Source organism: Myotis myotis, unplaced genomic scaffold (genome assembly GCF_014108235.1).
Source record: "Myotis myotis isolate mMyoMyo1 unplaced genomic scaffold, mMyoMyo1.p scaffold_m19_p_8, whole genome shotgun sequence".
Classification (NCBI taxonomy): Eukaryota; Metazoa; Chordata; class Mammalia; order Chiroptera; family Vespertilionidae; genus Myotis; species Myotis myotis.
This window is the reverse complement of record NW_023416390.1, coordinates 76267235-76287025: the sequence shown is the minus strand read 5'-3', so window position 1 is coordinate 76287025 and position 19791 is coordinate 76267235. Positions and strand designations below refer to the sequence as shown.

Sequence of the window (19791 nt, the reverse complement as noted above, 5' to 3'; positions counted from 1 at the left end):
CAGAAATCAAATACAGGGAAATACATTTCCTAAGAAATATTATACTAATCAACCACTATGTCTCTAACAGAGTAACCCAGAGTGACATGCTGCAGGTAGCACATGTCCTAAACCACAGTGATGAGGCCCTGGACATCTAAGTTTACTCTCAGACTCCTTGGGCCCTAAAAAAATCAGCAGGCACACATCCATCTCAGTCTCTCAAGGTCTCTCTCCCTCCCTCCCACCGCCCTCTCCCTCTTCCCCTGGTTTATCTTCTTTATCCCCTTCTCTTCATTCTCTCTCTTCTCTCTCCCACCCACAACTCGCTCCCGTTCCTCTCTCCTCTCTCCCATCCTCCCTCTTCTTTCCTCATCCTCTCACTTTCCCTCTCCACCATCAAAACTAGGAATTCTCTCTCTCTTTCTTTAGAAAACAGCACCTGGTTACCATATGCCCCGAGAATGTGCATAACACATACCTGTTGACATCCTTGCAGTTTTGATGAAATGCCTGCCTTCCAGATGTTTCTGTTTCTCTTTATGCTTCATGGTTGAACTCTTTAAAGAGTCACTCAAATCAGATACCTTTCTCCCCCAACAGAGTTTGGGGTTCTCCCCCAAATGGGGTTCTCCCCCAAACTCTGCTCTCAGAGTTTGGGGGAGAGTGTCAGTTGGTGATGACAAAGAATAAAATTAACAAATAAAATCAATATAAACAAATTACTACCAATAATAAGACACGTGAGAGACCTCTCCTCTCACCAAATCACTACTCTGACCAGTCCTTAGGACACCACCAGGGCAGTTATGATGCACGTCATCACCATGGTTTCAGTGGTGTTCTATGACCTGTGCATGACATCAGTGGACCCCAGCCACCCAACCAGTATTCACAGAACTACAAGGCTGCCACACCCACTGGCCAGAGTGATCCCTGTAGCCAATGGAAACACTACCATGAACTTGAATTTTTTATTGTTTACTTCATATCAAAACGAGAGGATAGGTGACTCGAATGAAACAAAGGAAATGATTTTATATGTCTAGGATAACCACATTACTAATTCTCCCCAGTGGTGAGGCTAAGCAATACCTGAGAAAAGTAGGCTTAGAACCATGCCTGTCTCACAGAAAGTGGTATTTTTATGTAGTATATGCTATTGGCAGTTCTATTTAACTAATGTCTAAACATAAGTTATATGTGAGGTATGTATTGGTGTATGTCTTAAAGACATACTAGTATGTATGGATTTGAAAATTCCATACAACTCTATCATTTATCGAGTATCGCCCACTATGGGGAATAGTCTCATGCATTTTTACAACAAGCCATTTTCTCTTTGGCTATGCTTTTCCTTATCATGTCCCCAGAGGCTTGGGGAAAGTGGGAGCCTCTGGCCCTTGTCATGAATCCTGTTCTTGTCAAGCTAGAAGGTCTCATTTTCCAGGCTCTGTTCTAGGCCCACATCTAGATCTTCTGGAAATGGTTGGGCTCTAAACAGGGTTTGAACTCTGTAGAATTCATTCTCCCTCCCACCCACCACTGAATATGCCTCATCCCTTAAGAGCAATATGTATTTACTTAGCAGTTACATTAGAACTTGGCTGTGACTTAGCCTTCTCAGTCTTCCTTATGCCCAGTAGGCCCTGCCTCTGAGTCTTACCCCATGTAATCATGGGCAGTATTTTCCAGTGCTATCACCAACACACTATTATAAATAGTGGTGGAGAGAGACTGCACTTGCGGTGGTGAACACAATAGAGATGATGCATTATAGAATTGTATCCTTAAAACATATTTTAAAACCAATATAACTCCAGTATCTCAATAAAAATAAAAGAAACTACAAAACAATAGATGTCATTTAAAAAAGTACGTTTTCAAAGAATTTTGTTACTTCCAGGCTCTTCTACTTTTCTCAATGTTATTTATCTATAACTTACCACTGGACTCTTTCAAGTGTCTCTTCAGTTTTATCTTGGCACTAGGTTTCTTTGAGAAGGGATTTTTACCTTCATGTGTGAATAACTCTCTATCACCTGAATTATTATTTTTATTTTGTGCTTTTTGCTTCCCATTTATCTTTTCCTTCAAAGTTTCTTGACCTAAATTATAAATGTAGAGTTTATAATCCTAGAGAATTTAGTGATGTGCTTAATAAATAAAGAAGGAGTGAGCAGGATCAATGAGTGTAAACCCTGGTCATCTGGTGCCAGGTGACAATATTTTGTCGTTCCACATGATACTTGAGATTTCCATAATAACTTAATTGCTATAGTCATCCCTATATATAATGTAAGAAAAACTTTTGGATCATCTTTTACTACTAACGATATGGGTAAGATAGACACCCTCATTAAAACACCCATTATTAGATTTCATTATGGAGGACATAAGAATTAATAGGGTAAAATAGTAATACTATATAAAATACAATAATAAAAGCGTAATATGCTAATTAGACTGGAATTCCTTCCAGACAGCCTTCCGGATGAAGCCAGGGCTGCGAGGGAAGCCCGGATCCAGGTGCCTGCTCATGGCTGGAGGGCAGCCCAATTTCCGGGCGCCAGCGGGAAGCCCGGGAAGGAGCCGGGGGAAGGAAGGCCTACTCTTGCATGAATTTCATTCATCAGGCCTCCAGTGCTATACAAAACATTTTAAAGCTAGAGGAACAAATGATCCCCTCGCAGAGAAGCTAATGATCCAAAGACCTGATATTGCCTGGGTTTTGTAGCTTCCATTGTCATTAACTATTATATTGTTCTTGTGACGTTGGAGATGGCATTTTCTTTCATCATTTTTGGCTCTGTCGTCCAATCATTTTATCTGAGGCTCCTTGGTGCCTTTTAACCAATCCATCCCATTCCTCTCTCTTCCTCTTCAGTGTGTACATGTATGTGACCATCCACATTCCAGTTCCAGATGATTCTTGCTTTGTCTATTGAAGCCTGATAAAGTTCCTTGCTTTTATGCTTTTCCCTTTTTGAACCATTCTCTATTCTTTACTCAGAGTTTTGTTTTTGTTTTTGAGCTGGTGCTAGGGATGCCCACTCATTGGGTTTACGTATGAGGACCTTATCATACAGGTCTGAGCCATAAATCACTTCTAAATCCAGTTAGCTACTTGGGGCAGTGGTGGCTTTGTGGACTTGGCATGTCCTTTAGGAACATTTATCCCCTGCCTTTCTATTGATAGCTTTGTCCTTCACTGATAGCTTTTGAAATGTAAGTCATATTTTGTCACTCTGCGGCTTAAAATTTACCAGTAAATGCTGCCCAGTATAACTTTCAGTGTAGATAGAAATGTTTTATATATGCCAGGTTCAATATGATAGCCAATAGCCATATGTGGACATTGAGCACTTGAAACATGGTTGATGCAACTGAAGAGCTGAATTTTTTTTAAAAAATATATTTTATTGATTTTTTACAGAGAGGAAAGGAGAGAGAAAGAGAGTTAGAAACATCGATGAGAGAGAAACATCAATCAGCTGCCTCCTGCACATCTCCCACTGGGGATTTGCCCGCAACCCAGGTACATGCCCTTCACCGGAATCGAACCTGGGACCCTTCAGTCCGCAGGGCTACTTTCTATCCACTGAGCCAAACCGGTTTTGGCTGAAGAGCTGAATTTATAATTTTAAATAAACTCATATATCCTGGCTTATAGTGTATTGGACAGCACAGCTCCATTGGCATCCCTTCATTCTTAAAGTAGAAGCCAGAGTCGTAATCAAGACCTTGTATGATCTGGCTCTTGCTTATCTCAATAGAGTCATCTCATACCGTTCTTTCTCTTGGTTCAGCCACATTGGCTTCCTTTCTGCTGCTAGAAAACATCAAGCCCTTTTTAAACTCAGGGCCTTTGCTGGTGCTGTCTGCCTGGAGTACTCTTCTTCTTTTTTAAAATATGTTTTTATTGATTTCAGAGAGTGGAAGGAAGAGAGAGAGAGGGATAGAAACATCAATGATGACAGAGAATCATTGATTGGCTGCCTCCTGCATGCCCCCTACTGGGGATCGAACCCATGACTCAGGCATATGCCCTGACCAGGAATCAAACCATTGACCTCTTGGTTCATAGGTTGATGTTCAACCACTGAGCAACACTAGCCGAGCTATTTTTTTTTTATTTTTTTTTTTATTTTTTAATTTTTTAGTTTTTTATTTATTGCTTAGTGTATTACAAAGGGTATTACATATGTGTCCATTTTATCCCCCCGCCCTAGACAGTCCCTTAGCCTCCCCTATCCCCTAGTGTCTTATGTCCATTGGTTATGCTTATATGCATGCATAAAAGTCCTTTAGTTGATCTCTTACCCCCCTACCTCCTGCCCCCCAACCCTCCCCGGCCTTCCCGCTGCAGTTTGACAATCTGTTTGAGGCAGCTCTGCCTCTGTATCTATTATTGTTCTAAAGTTTATAATGGTCTCTATTATCCATGAATGAGTGAGATCATGTGGTATTTTTCCTTCATTGACTGGCTTATTTCACTTAGCATATTTTATTTTTTAAATGCAGTTTTATCCCGTTCTTCGAAAATATGGTGTGATATAAAAATGTACATCTATAAATTATGAGAGGATTCATTTTTTCTCTAGCAAATTTATCCTTTATTTTAAAACTAGGGGCCCAGTGCATGAATTCGTGCACCTTGAAAGGAACTGTGGGCCGAGAGGCTGCGATGGGCACAGGGGCGGGTCTTGGACCATCCTCTGCACCCCTGCCCGGCCCCTCCAACCGCGGCTGCTGGTCCCCTGTTTGCTGGCAGCCCCGCTCCCACTGCCACCGCTCCCACGCGATGACAGCACTGGTCCCGCTCGCACCCACTGATGGCACTGAGCGATTGGGGCCAGCGCCAGCAGCGGGTGCCAGCGGGACTGGCACGGTCAGCAGGTGTGAGCGGTGGCTGCTGCCCCGATCACCCCTCAGAAGCAGGGGGTGCGTGGAGAAGCCCTCAGGGGCGATCAGGGCGGTCTGCCGCCACTTGCACCTGCTGATGGTGCTGACGATCGGGACCGCGGCCGGGTGCTGGCAGTGAGTGCGAGAGGCGGCTTTGGTGTGGACAGTAGGTGCCAGCGGGGCCAGTGCAGGCAGCAGGTGCAAGCACCGGCTGGGACAGCGGCACACAGGAGCAAAGAATTTTCAGGAACCACCAGAGGCTCGCCCTGATGACAGCGCCCAGTGCCCCACCTTGGTCTGGCACTTCCGCTTATCTGCTCCACCATCCTGCTGGGGCCGATGCCCGCCATGTCTCCCACACGCCCCTTGGTGTTTAGCGCATGTCATAGCGACCAGTTGTTCGGTTGTTCCGCCATTTGTTCTATTTGCATATTAGGGTTTTATATATTTATATAGAATTATTCAGTTGGTAAAAATGTAGTTGACTTATAACTTTTCAGTAATATATTATTGCTTAAAATAGGGTTATGGCTATATTATGGCTCAGTCAGAAAAACAAATGAAATAGAGGATGCTGAGTTTTTATTTTTATTTATTTTTTAAATATACTTTTATTGATTTCAGAGAGGGAGAGAGAGGTAGAAACATCAATGATAAGAGGGAATCATTGATTGGCTGCCTCCTGCATGCCCTAGACTGGGGATCCAGCCCGCAACCCGGGCATGTCCCCTGACTGGGAATCAAACCATGACCTCCTGGTTCATAGGTTGACACTTAACCACTGAGCCAAGCCAGCCAGGCAATGCTGAGTTTTTATCTATTTTTATTAATTTTATTTTTTAATTAAATCTTTATTGTTCAGATTATTACAGTTGTTCCTCCCCCCCCACCAGCTCCCCCACCTGGTTCCCACCCCGCCCTCTGCCCTTACCCTCCCCACACTGTCCTCATCCATAGGTGTACGATTTTTGTCCAATCTCTTCCCGCACCCCCCACACCCCTTTCCCCTCTGAGAATAGTCAGTCCACTCCCTTTCTATGCCCCTGATTCTATTATATTCACTAGTTTATTCTGTTCATCAGATTATTTATTCACTTGATTTTTAGATTCACTTGTTGATAGATGTGTATTTGTTATTCGTAATTTGTATTTTACCTTTTTCTTCTTCTTTCTTCTCTTAAAGGATACCTTTCAGCATTTCATATAATACTGGTTTGGTGGTGATGAACTCCTTCAGCTTTTTCTTATCTGTGAAGCTCTTTGTCTGACCTTCAATTCTGAATGATAGTTTTGCTGGGTAAAGTAATCTTGGTTGTAGGTTCTTGGTATTCATCACTTTGAATATTTCTTGCCACTCCCTTCTGGCTTGCATAGTTTCTGTTGAGAAATCAGCTGACAGTCATATGGGTATTCCCTTGTAGGTAACTGACTGTTTTTCTCTTGCTGCTTTTAAGATTCTCTCTTTGTCTTTTGACCTTGGCATTTTAATTATGATGTGTCTTGGTGTGGTCCTCTTTGGATTCCTTTTGTTTGGGGTTCTCTGCGCTTCCTGGACTTGTAAGTCTATTTCTTTCACCAGGTATGGGAAGTTTTCTGTCATTATTTCTTCAAATAGGTTTTCAATATCTTGCTTTCTCTCTTCTGGCACTCCCATAATTCGGATGTTGGTACGCTTGAAGTTGCCCCAAAGGCTCCTCACACTATCTTCATATTTTTGGATTCTTTTTTTTGTTTGTTTTTCCAGTTGGATGTTTTTTGCTTCTTCGTATTTCAAATCTTTGACTTGATTCTTGGCATCCTCTACTCTGCTGTTGATTCCCTGTAAATTAGTCTTCATTTCAGCTAGTGTATCCTACATTTCCAACTGGTCCTTTTTCATGGTTTTGATGTTCTCACTAGTTTATTTGAAATTCTCACTAAGTTCCTTGAAACTTTCATTAAGTTTCTCGAGCATCCTTGTGGCCATTGTTTTGAATTCTGTATCTAGTAGTTTGCTTGCTTCCATTTCATTTAGTTCTTTTTCTGGAAATTCCTTCTGTTCTTTCATTTGTGACATGTTTCTTTGTCTCTTCATTCTGACTGCTTCCCTGTGTTTTTTTCTACATATTAGGTAGAGCTGCTATATATCCTGGAATTGGTAGAGTGGCCTTGTGTAGCAGATGTCCTGTAGGACCCAGTGGCCCAGTCTCCCTAGTCACTGAACTGGGCACTCTAGGTGTTCCCCTGTGTGCACAGTCCTGTTGTAGTTGAGCCTCGATTGCTGTTGGTGTCACTGGGAGGAAGTAGCCCCGCAGGCCAATTGGCTGTGAGGACCTGCTGCAACTCAGCAGAAGAGCTGCTGTGCAGGAGACACCCCTATGGAGCAGAATTTGATTTAGTGGGGCTTTGGTACTGAGTCTGCCCGTTGAGTGTGTTACTTGTGGATGTGTAGAGTTGTAATCTGCTATGATCTGAAGCTGTCCACTAGGTACACTGGCTCTGGGGCCTCCTGGGAGGTGCAAAGTCAGCCACTGCCTGTGCCTTGCCTGGGGTCACCTAGCACAAGCTACAGAGCAATCTGCAGATGGCTGCTACTTGTGTTGGGCTCGGCCAGGGGTCCTCAAACTATGGCCCACGGGCCACATGCAAATACAAATATTGTATTTGTTCCCGTTTTGTTTTTTTACTTCAAAATAAGATATGTGCAGTGTGCATAGGAATTTGTTCATAGTTTTTTTTTAAACTATAGTCTGGCCCTCCAACGGTCTGAGGGACAGTGAACTGGCCCCCTGTTTAAAAAGTTTGAGGACCCCTGGGCTAGGAGGTGCCCAGGAGAGGTAAGCTGTGAACCTTGGCAAGCTGCTGTTAGTGCTAGGACTGTGGACACTTATAGAGAGGTATGGGGTACACTGAGTCCAGTGCAGCTTGTTTGAGAGATTTTAGGAAAATCTGAAGCCTGAGCCAGAACAGGCAATTCACATGGAAAAGATACTGCAAACAGCTTAGGGGGCTGCAAATTGGGTGGGGTGGGATCTCAGGGAATCACCAGGGCTGGGCCAAGTGTGGACCAGGTTGATGGAGATTCAGATATAGTGTCTGCTAATCAGCTCTGTGTGTGTGGGAGGTCCCAGTACTTTCATCTGGGAGAAAGCTGCCTCCAAGTTCTTGCTCTGCATTCTGGCTGATGCCAGACAATTTAGTTCCTCCTGGTATCCTTTCAAACTGTTGCCCCAGAGCTGGAGCTCAGAGTGAGTGAGTCTGTATAAGTCTGTGTATGGGCCCTTTAAGAGGAACTTCCTGGGACTCCAGCAGCCTCATGTCACTCAGCCACCTCCCCCACTGGTTTTTACAGCCTGAAGTTACAGGGACTTCTCTTCCTGATTGGGGGCCGGGGGCAGGGGGGTGGGCGGACCTATAATCTGAGAGATAGAGCACCTGAATTAATCTGAAAAAGAATCGTATTATTTTAAATCTTAGAATACATATACTTATGTGAATAGGGGGTTAAGTTTTTCTTAAGTTTTCTTTCCAAGGCTTGTGCAAAGCAATTGAGGAAGTGACCCAGCTGTGAATCCAGCAAGCAGAACTGATAAGCATGGTCAGGCCAACCCACCAGAAATTAAAACAGCATCTCATCAACATCATCTCATCGCCTGATGACTCCAATAGCTGACATCTGCGGACCCCCAGGGCTGCATGTAGCACCCTAGCCCCTTTCCCTTTTATAATCCTGTTCCCTACACCTTGCTGGGAAGACAGGATTTGAAGGCTTGTAAACGCCCCGTCTTACTGGTTGGCTACCCTTCTCAATAAACACCTAATATGACTCAACCCTGCCTTCGTTATTGGACACAGCAACAGGCAGCCCAAGCCCAACGGGGGGTTTCCCGGTAACATATTTTGGCGGCTCTGCTGGGACACCCTCCTCTGAGCCCTAAGGTCAGACCCTTCGGGGTTTGCCAAAGGACTCAGGTGGTTGCCTGGACTTGGGAAACTTCTTGCAGGCACCTGTGGAAACTCTTTAGCAGCTGCCGAGTTATTTAACTCTATGACTTTCCTTAGGTGCGTACAAACTTTCCCAGTCACCTCTGCAGTTGTTGAATCGGCTTTCTGTTTGGGTGCCTATTATCTGTAAGTCTCAAGCACTGTAAGCCGGGAGTGGCATTAAGGTACCTTCTGTTTCTGTTTGTGGGTGTCGAATAACTCAAAAAGCATGGGAAATGCACTGGCAACCCCACCGGAGTTGATTGGTCCATTTATACTTTGGCTTCACTCCTAAATATCCTCTAAACTGGGAACAAGAGGAGATTAGTGTTTGGGAATGCACAGTGTGAAGTTCTTGTCTGAGGGTTGTACACGCCTGTCAATGTCATATATGAGTGTCTATTGATTGTTGTTTTGTGTCTCTGTTGTTTGGTTTCTAATGAAAGTTCTTGTCTGTCTGTATATAATGTAACTTGGTTACTGATGTTCTTTGCTTGCTTTCTTATTTTGGGGGGATTTAGTTTGCTCTCTGGTTTCTACTGAGAAAGAAAAACATGGGAAATAATCATTTAAACTCCCCAAGTATTTATCTTAGAGGGCCGGAACTGCAGAAGTACCCTTGAATAGGCTGCAGAAGCGGCAACAGCGGGGTGAGGGGTGGGCACTCTTCTTATAAAGAAAAAAAATGGTGCTTTTATACTGAAGTGGTTGGAGGCCCAGGAACTGCTGCAGTAGAAAGCAAAGGTTCTCTGGATTTATAGAAATACTGGCAAGAAAAATCAGGAGAAACAGAATTTGATTATAGGACTGAGTGAGCTAAAAATAATTGTATGGTTTTTGTAACTGTTACTGAAAATATTGATTTTTAACCTTCTTGTTTTTCAGACATAAAGGAACTTTTTTCTTTTCTTAAAGCAATTTGGTAAATTATACTTTGATAAGCAATATTTCTCCATACCTGACACCTCCAAAATTTAGAAACTTTTAATGAGTAGTATTATTATTCTCATGGCAATGTGTTTGCATGAATCCAATAAGAATCTCATTTCTTCATAACAGGACGTAAGTCAGTTTCCAGTTGTGGTTTTATTAACCAAAGCTTTGCTGGAATGTCATGTCTGAGAGAGACCTGCCAGGACTCTGGATGTCACCAGAAAGCTCTCAGGAATGAAGATTTTTTTTTATTTTTTTTTATTTTATTTTCTTTTCTTTTATTTTTATTATTAGTTAAGGTATTACAAATGTGTCCTCATCCCCCCCCATTAACCCCCAACCTCCCCCCCACACACACTCATGCTCCCATCCCCCTGTTGTCCATGTCCATTGGTATGGCTTATATACATGTATACAAGTCCTTTGGTTGATCTCTTCCCCTTACCCCCGCCCTCCCCTACTTTCCTTCTGGGGATTGATAGCCTCAGGAATGAAGATTGACTTTGAAGCCGATAAGCCCCTTGGATAAAGAGCCTGGCACCTTACTTGGTCACATGGTTCATGGTGGTTTTTCCAGGTAAGGAAGGAAGGTTACTTTCCTGAGAGAGGGCATGAAAGGAACCTCAAGACACTTGTGGGGATTGCATCTTGAGGAATGCACCCCAATTCTGTAGGTATTGCAGGCAAAGCCTGAATGGCAACTGTGTGGTGTGGCTTGTTTGCCCTGGGAGTGCACTTTCTCATGAGATTCCAGCAAAGCATATTTTTTAAAAATAGCCTAAGTGATCAATTATTATTCTTTTTGTGTTTATGCAAACCATCAGGCCAAATTGTAATGACTTAATACAGTAAATAAATTGGTCTTAATTTGGCTCTTTGATGAAAATGAGGGTGATTTTTGGGAGAAAAATTGTTTCAACGGGATTTTTTTTTTTTAATCCTCACCCAAGGGTATTTTTTCCATTGACTTTTAGAGAGAGTGGAAGAGAGAGGGAACGATAGCGAGAAGTATTGCTGTAAGAGTAACACAATTGGTTGCCTCCTGCACACGCCCTAACCAGAGCCCCGGATGGGGAGAAGCCTGCAACTGGCTAGGGCTGGCAGGGTTCTTTGAGAGGGTCTGCAGCACAACTTTACAGCTGGTCCTAAGGGAGTCTCCTTTGTCCCTTCCACCCCCACACACGGCCATAAGTTCAGCTGAGAAGCACCGAAGCAACAGGGTAATGACAAGGGGCTTTGGGAGTCCTGGTTATCCAGCCTTTTTTCTACTCATGTCCAGCCACACATGTACTAACCACTGTCTTTTGATGGATCGCTTTTGGCCCTTAAAATCTGATGGATCTGACAGAACTCAGCACACAATGGGAAGGTCTGGCTGTGTGGTCACTAATGTCCTACCGGGAGGTGCGTTATCTCCACCAGAACCGTGTAGCAAGCCAGGGGCTATTTATTGACTGGTGTACACTTTTCTGATGCAGATGGCATAGCTTTGCTCCAGAGCTTAGGGGTCTATGTTGGGGCTCCTATAAACTCCACATGTTGCCTTTTCCTATCACTGATACCGTTAGAACTGTGGGTTCCGCTGCTTGAACCACAGCCTGGACCTGATTAAGAGCCTCTCCTGCCCCAGGAACCACTCAAACCTGACAGCACTCCATGTAGATAGGTTAGCACAGTATTCTGTTAAGTATTCTGTTGAATAGTTTTAGTTTTATGTATTCTAGACTTGGAAAGTAAAAATAAAGTAGGATTTTATTATTATTACTAGAGGCCTGGTGCACAAAAATTTGTGCACTCGGGGCGGAGGGGGGTCCCTCAGCCCGGCCTGTGCCCTCTCGCAGTCTGGGACTCCTCGGGAGATAACGACCTGCTGGCTTAGGCCTGATCCCCGGTGGCAGAGGGCAGGCCCAATCCCTAGGTGCAGCCCCTGGTCAGGCTCAGAGCAGGGCCGATTGGTGAGTTGGGGTGCCGCCTCCTGTCATGCACAGAGCAGGGTGATCAAGAGGTTGTGATGCCACCCTCAGTCACGCTCAGGGTAGGGCCGATTGGGGGGTTGGGGCACCGCCCCCTGTCACACTCAAGGCAGGGTCGATGGGGAGGTTGCGGTGCCACCCCCTGTCACGCACAGAACAGGGCCAATCAGGGGGGTTGGGGCTCTGTACCCTGTCATGCACAGAGCAGGGCCCATCAGGGGGGTTGGGGCTCTGTACCCTGTCACGCACAGAGCAGGGCCCATCAGGGGGTTGGGGCGCCACCCTCTATCACCCATAGGGCAGGGCCGATCAGGGGGTTGGGGCGCCGCCACTCTCACACTCAGGGCAGGGCTATTGGGGAGGTTATGGCTCTACCCCATCACACACAGAGCAGGGCCCGTAGGGGGAGAGAGGGGTTTGGGCGCTGCACCCTGTCACACACAGAGCAGGGCTGATCAGGGGGTTGGGGCGTCGCAGCCTGTCACACACAGAGCCACAGGGTGATCAGGGGGTTGGGGAGCTCCCCCCTATCAGGCACAGAGCAGGGCTGATCAGGGGGTTGGGGCGCCTTCTCCTGTCACGAACAGAGCAGGGTGGATAGGCAGGTTGTGGCCCCGCCCCCTGTCACACACAGAGCCACAGGGAGATCAGGGGGTTTGGGCGCTGCCCCTGTCACGCTGATCCTGGTGCCGGGAGGCATATTACCCTTTTACTATATAGGTTAGAGGCCTGGTACACGGGTGGGTGCCGGCTGGTTTGCCCTGAAGAGTGTCCTGGATCAGGGTGGGGGTCCCCACTGGGGTGCCTGGACAGCCTGGGTGAGGGGATGATGGCTGTTTGCAGCTGGTCACACACCCTTCAGGGTGGGGGTCCCCACTGGGGTGCCTGGCCAGCCTGGATGAGGGGCTGAGGGCTGTTTTCAGGCTGCGGGTGACTGAAGCTCCCAACCACTCCTTTTTTTCTTTTCTTTTTTTTTTTATTCTGGGCCAGCTTTAGCTTTGAGGCTTGGCTCCAGCTCTTAGGCCTCCGCTGCTGAAAGTAGGTTTCTGGCCTTTGCTTACAATGTTGCGATCCTGCTGGCTGAAGCCCGGCGGACTAAAGCAAGTTTCTGGGGTTTTGTTTAGCTTCTATATTTGTTACATAGTTGCTTAGAGATGCAGCTCAGAGGCCTGCAGCGGCAGGCGGGGAACGTTGGAGTCTTCCGTCACTGAAGCAAGCAAGCCTCATGTTAGTTTCAAGCTGCCTGGCTGCCGGCCGCCATCTTGGCTGGCAGTTAATTTGCATATTGCCCTGATTAGCCAATGGGAAGGGTAGCGGTCGTATGCTAATTACCATGTTTCTCTTTTATTAAATAGGATACTTTTTGAATATCTTATAAAAAGTGGGGCATTTGTAAAAATGTTATGGAGGAAATCTCTCTAACCCATAGTGCATTTTCCAACTGGAAGAGCAAAGGTAAGGAATTCCAGTGAACTGATCTTTTAGGGTGCTCTTCTATGATGGGTTTCTTAAAAAACATTCAAGAAATGTTTTACTTTCTTACCATCTTAAAACAAACCAGCTCTAGTTGGTTTGGCTCAGTGGATAGAGCATTGGCCTGTGGACTGAATGGCCCCCTGGGTTCGATTCTGGTCAAGGGCACATGCCCAGGTTGTGGGCTCCATCCCATGGGGGGGGGGGGGGTCGTGCAGGAGGCAGCTGATTAATGATTCTCTCTCATCATTTATGTTTCTATCTCTCTCTTCCCCTTCCTCTCTGAAATCAATAAAAATATATTTAAAAATATTAAAACAAAAACAAAAGAAAACCCAAACCAACCAACCAAACCTTCATTTCAGCTTTTCCCATCCACCACCTATGGTGTAACCACTGCCAAGAGGCAGATTTTTGTGAAAACCCTTACAGGGAAGATCATCACCCTTAAGGCTGAATCCTCGGATACAACAGAAAATGTTAAGGCCAATATCCAGGATAAGGAAGGAATCCCTCCTGATCAGCAAAGACTCCTCTTTGCTGGCAAGCAACTGGGAGATGGATGTGCTTTGTCTGACTAGCACATTCAAAAGGAGTGCACTCTTCACCTTGTGTGGAGGCCTCGTGGTGGAGCTAAGAAAAGGAAGAGAAGTCTTGCGCCGCCGCCAGGAAGAATAAGCCCTGGAGAAAAGGTCAGCTGCGGTCCTGGAACAGCGCGCGCATGAGAATGGCAGAGTCGCTCGACTTCGTCTGGAGTGCCCTCTAGAAGAATGTGGTGCTGGAGATTCCATGGCCAGCTACTTTGACGAGTATTATTGTGACAAATATCTGACCTATTGCTTCAACAGAATAGAAGACAATTAATTGTATATGAGTTGATAAAAGACATAGACTCACATTAAAAAAAAACACACCTTAAGCATTTCAAATGATAAAGTCACAAAAGCATTTTCTTTCTTTTTTAAATATATATTTTATTGATTTTTAGAGAGGAAGGGAGAGGGAGATATAGAAACATCAATGATGAAAGAGAATCATTGATTGGCTATCCCTTGCCTGCCCCCTACTGGGGATCGAGCCCACAACCCAGGCATGTGCCCTTGGCCAGAATCGAACCTGGGACCCTTCAGTCCACAGGCTGACACTTTATCCATTGAGCCAAACCAGCTAGGGCCACAAAAGCATTTTCAAAGTCCAATTTGTATATATATTTAGCGCCTACTAAATCTTCTGGCCTTGTTAAATATTCTTATTAGCATTTAGCAGTTAGCATTTTAATGCTTCTCACAAGTGGAATTTTCAATCAGGTCTAGTTCTGAAGGAAATATTAAGTTGAATATGTGGAGCTATGATTGATAACCAGTCTGAGCAGTAATGAAGCTATCTTTATATGTCAACAGTTTTTCTTCAATTGGAAATGTTAGCTATCTTAAATTGGACTCAGCAACAGCCCAGATGCAGGTGTCTGTTAGGGCATACAGCATGTTCTGAGTCACTCTCAGACAGCAGACAACTAATCTCATTTAATTCCTGAAACTTGTCCCTCTTTAGCAGTTCCTTAATAGGAATTGCAGCATGATCAACTCTTCTTTATTAGAACAGTTTTAAAGACCCTCAATCAGAGATATGGCTGGCTGAATGTTAAAAAGTAATTAATTTGAGAACTATAAAGATTTGGCTAAATTAGAAAAATAACTACTTTAAAGCTAAAATAATCCTTCAATATATGAACTTACTTCTTTTCTTTTCCTTATATATGTTTTCTTATTTTTAAAAGCAGATAGGAAAAATGCAGTGGGTTCAATCCCTGGTCACAGCACATATAAATTCATAACTAAGTAGGACAAGAAATTGATGTTTCTCTCTAATATAAAACCAACCAACCAAGCTGGAAATGAGATCTCCAATGGAAGAGAAAAAAAGAAAAAGGAAAAGTATGGTTATAAACATATAAGTTTCAGTCACACTGCACATGCGCGCCTGCACGTGGTATTTTGTGGAAAAGCCATGCTCAAGGGGCCAAAGAGTCGGATGTGGCTCGTGAGCCGCAGTTTGCTGACCACTGTCCTAGGGCAAAGGAAACAAAGGAGAAAATAAACAAATGGGGCCTACATCAAAATAAAAAGCTTATGCACAGCAAAAGAAACCATCAACAAAACAAAAAGGTAGTCCACTATATGGGAAGACATATTTGGCAATGATACATCTGATAGAGGGTTAATATCCAAAATATTTAAGAAACTCATACAACTTAACAAAAGGAAGACAACTAATCAAAAAATGAACAAAGGATCTAAATAGACATTTCTCCAAAATGGACATACAGATGGCCAAGAGCCATATGAAAAAATGCTCAGTCACTTATCATCAGAGAGATGCAAATTAAAATGACAGAGGTATCACCTCACACCTGTCAGAATGGCTACCATCAACAAATCAAACAAGTGCGGACAAGGATGTGGAGAAAAGGTAACCCTAGTGTACTGCTGGTGGGAATGAAGACTGGTGTAGCCATTATGAAAAACAGTATGGAGTTTTCTCAAAAAATTAAATATGGAACTGCCATTTGACCTAGTGATTCCATTTCTAGGAATATATCCTAAGAAACCCAGAACACCAATCAGAAAGAATGTATGCACCTCTATGTTCATAGCAGCATAATTTACAATTGCTAAGATCTGGAAATAGCCCATGTGACCATCAGTAGTTGAGTGGATAAAAAAGCTGTGGTACATTTAACTATGGAATACTATGCAGCACTAAAAAAGAAGACTCTCTTACCCTTTGAGACAGCATGGAGGGACCTGGTGCGTATCATACTAAGTGAAATAAGCCAGTCAGAGAAACACAAGTATCATGTGATCTCACTCATGTGAGGAATCTAAGTAACAAAATAAACAGATGAATGGAGAGGATCCAGAGACATGGAAGCATGTAATAGAGTGTGGAATCTCAGAGGAAAAGAGGAGGAGGCTGGGTGGGTGGGAGGTAATCAACCAAAGACCTTGAATGTATCTACACTAATAAAAGAGAAACATGGTAATTGGCGTACGACCGCTACCCTTCCCATTGGCTAATCCCCCTGTCACTCAGAGTAGGGCAGAGATATGCAAATTAACTGGCAGCCAACATGGTGGCCGGCAGCCAGGCAGCTGATGTGAACAGGGAGGCTTGCTTGCTTCAGTGATGGAGAACTCCAACGTTCCCTGCCTGACTTGCCGGCCTCTCAGCTGCAACTCTAAGCAACTATGTTGTGAATATAGAAGCTAAAAAACCCCCAGAAATCTGCTTTACTCAGCGGGGCTTCAGCCAGCTGGACCGCAACATTGTATCAAATACAGACAGTAAACAAAGGCCAGAAACCTGTTTTCAGCAGCCGAGGCCTCAGAGCTAAAGCTGGGCCCAGAATAAAAAAAAGAAAAAAGAAAAAAAGGAGCGGTTGGGAGCTTCAGTCCCAGCCTGAAAACAGCCCTCAGCCCCTCACCCAGACTGTCCAGGCACCCCAGTGGGGACCCCCACCCTGAAGGGTGCGTGACCAGCTGCAAACAGCCATCATCCCCTCATCCAGGCTGGCCAGGCACCCCAGTGGGGACCCCCACCATGATCCAGGACACCCTTCAGGGCAAACCAGCCAGCCCCCACCCATGCACCAGGCATCTATTCTATATAGTAAAAGGGTAATATGCCTCCCAGCACCGGGATCAGCGGAGCCGCGAGGCCTCCTGGCACCGGGATCAGCGTGACAGGAGGCAGCGCCCAAACCCCCAGATCGCCCTGCAGCTCTGTGTGTGACAGGGGGCGCCCCCCCCCCCACGGGCCCTGCTCTGTGTGTGATGGGGTAGAGTCATAACCTCCCCATCTGCCCTGCCCTGAGTGTGACAGTGGCAGCGCCCCAACCCCCTGATCCGCCCTGCCCTGACTGTGACAGGGGGCGGTGCCCCAACTCCCCTATCGGCCCTACTCTGAGTGACAGGGGGGAGCTCCTCAACCCCCTGATCGGCCCTGCTCTGTGCATGACAGGGAGGAGCTCCCCAACCCCCTGATTGACCCTGCTCTGTGCATGACAGGGTATGGAGCCCCAACCCCCCTGATGGGCCCTGCTCTGTGCATGACAGGGGGTGGCGCCGCAACCTCCCCATCGACCCTGCCTTGAGTGTGACAGGGGACGGTGCCCCAACCCCCCAATCGGCCCTGCCCTGAGCGTGATTGAGGGTGGCATCGCAACCTCCCAATCTGCCCTGTTCTGTGCATGACAGGGGAAGGCGCCCCAACTCCTCAATCGGCCCTGCTCTGAGACCGACCAGGGGCTGCACCTAGGGATTGGGCCTGCCCTCTGCCACCCGGGAGCAGGCCTAAGCCAGCAGGTCGTTATCTCCCGAGGGGTCCTAGACTGCAAGAGGGCACAGGCCGGCCTGAGGGGCCCCCCCTTCCCCCGAGTGCACAAATTTTTGTGCACCGGGCCTCTAGTATATACATAACCCATGGACACAGACAATAGAGTGGTGAAGGCCTAGGCAGGGGGTGGGGGCTGGTGGAGAGGGTCAATGGGGGAAGAAAGGGGACATATGTAATACTTTCAACAATAAAGATTTAAATAAATACAAAGAAAACTTTATAACTGATGTTTTCATGCCTTACTAACATACAATTTAAAAATAAATAGAAAAATTCCCATTCCCAATGAAAGAAATTGTAAGGTATTCTAGTATAAACTAAAAATTAAAAAGCGTCTGCCCTCTGGTGGTCAGTGCGCATCATAGTGACTGGTCATTCAGCCGTTAGGATTTGCATATTAGGGTTTTAATATCTTTTGAAAGATATTAAAGAATATCAGTATGTTTTATAATTAAAGGAAAAAAATACCAAAAAAATGGATAGACCATGTTCATTCATTCGAGTTTTTGTGTGTTTTTTAATCCTCACTTGAGGATATTGTTCCATTGATTTTTAGAGATAGTGGAAGGCAGAGAGAAATATCGATGTGAGAGAAACACATTGGTTGGTTACCTCCTGCACATCCCCTTCTGGGGATCGAGCCTGCAACCCAGGCATGTGCCCTTGACTAGAATCAAACCTGGGACCCTTCAGTCTACAGGTTGATGCTCTATCCACTGAGCCAAACCAGCTAGGGCTAGGCGATTTTATTATACTACTAGAGGCCTGATGCACGAAATTCGTGCAAGGGGCTCAGTCCTCACAGCCCCACCTTCTCCGGAAGGTTGTTTGGCTGTCTGGTCTAATTAGCATATTATGCTTTTATTATAGATTTTAGGGCCTGGGGAATCACACGAAAAAAGATGTACGGTAGTGCATTTTATTCTTGTGTGGCTTAAATTTATTAAACACTATTGGGGTACCTACTATACCCTAATGCTCTGGTAAAATGTAAAAGACATAAAAATTGTGTCTCTATTTTCAAAGAGCTCATAATCCAGATCAGGCGTCCTCAAACTTTTTAAACAGGGGGCCAGTTCACTGTCCCTCAGACCGTTGGAGGGCTGGACTGTAGTTAAAAAAAAAACCATGAACAAATTCCTATGCACACTGCACATATCTTATTTTGAAATAAAAAAACAAGACTTCAAAAAAAAGGCTCTCCTAACTTCAAAAAAAAGGGCCCTACTAACTGCAAAATAAAAAAAAAAAATAGACCTCCTAACTTCAAAAAAAATAAATCCTAACTTGTTCTTACCTCGGTCCTCAGGCAGCAGCAGGCTCTGCACAGGCAAGCTCGTGACTTGTCCTATCACACCTGAGACTGAGAGGAGGAGTCGAGAGACAGAGAGGAGGGGAGTCGGAGAGTGCGGTGCACATTCCACACATGCGCACTGCGGCCCAGGATGAGTCAGCTGCTAAGCAACAGGCAGCGGTGGCAAAAACACCCGGTGGGCTGGATAAATGTTTTCGGCGAGCCGCATGTGGCCCACAGGCTGTAGTTTGAGGACCCCTGATCTAGATGATGAAAAAAATTACCTTTCAAAAATAATAAGCAGGTATTTATGATCCAGGGATAGAGTCCTACCTTTCTGTGTTATTTTCTTTTCCTGTAGAAAAATATTTGAGTGACATTGTTTTGTTCCTGCCTATTCTATGTGATTCACTATAAACATGAGTATCAACATATTTAATTATCTAGAAACTGTTTCTAATTGTAATTCTTACACAGAAATTTCTTTTTGGTAGGGAAAATGGGAGTACATTTTAGTGACATTCACAAAATACCAGTACTGGTTAAAAACAAAAAATTCTGCAGTAATTTTTAATTTATGTGAAATAAACTATAAAGCAACCCAATCTTTCAGCTTTAAGAGCTCTAGCCTTACACCTACCTGAACTTGTATCTTGTTATGAACACACTAGAAGCCTGGTGAAATACATTCACTGTGTGTGTGTGTGTGTCCCCTCAGCCTGGCCTGCGCCCCTCGCAGTCCAGGACCCCTCGCTCCTTACCGCCCGCCTGCTCGCTGCTCCTTACTGCTCGGCTTGCTGCTCCTTAGCACTGCTGCGGAGGCAGGAGAGGCTCCCACCACTGCTGCTGTGCTTGCTAGCTGTGAGCCCGACTTCT

The 19791-nt window shown here is 45.1% G+C and overlaps 1 pseudogene; it reads left to right on the top strand.

Moving 5' to 3' along the window:
• Window positions 1-11169: 11169 nt before the first annotated feature.
• LOC118662076 lies at window positions 11170-14090 on the top strand (annotated as a pseudogene).
• Window positions 14091-19791: the final 5701 nt, after the last annotated feature.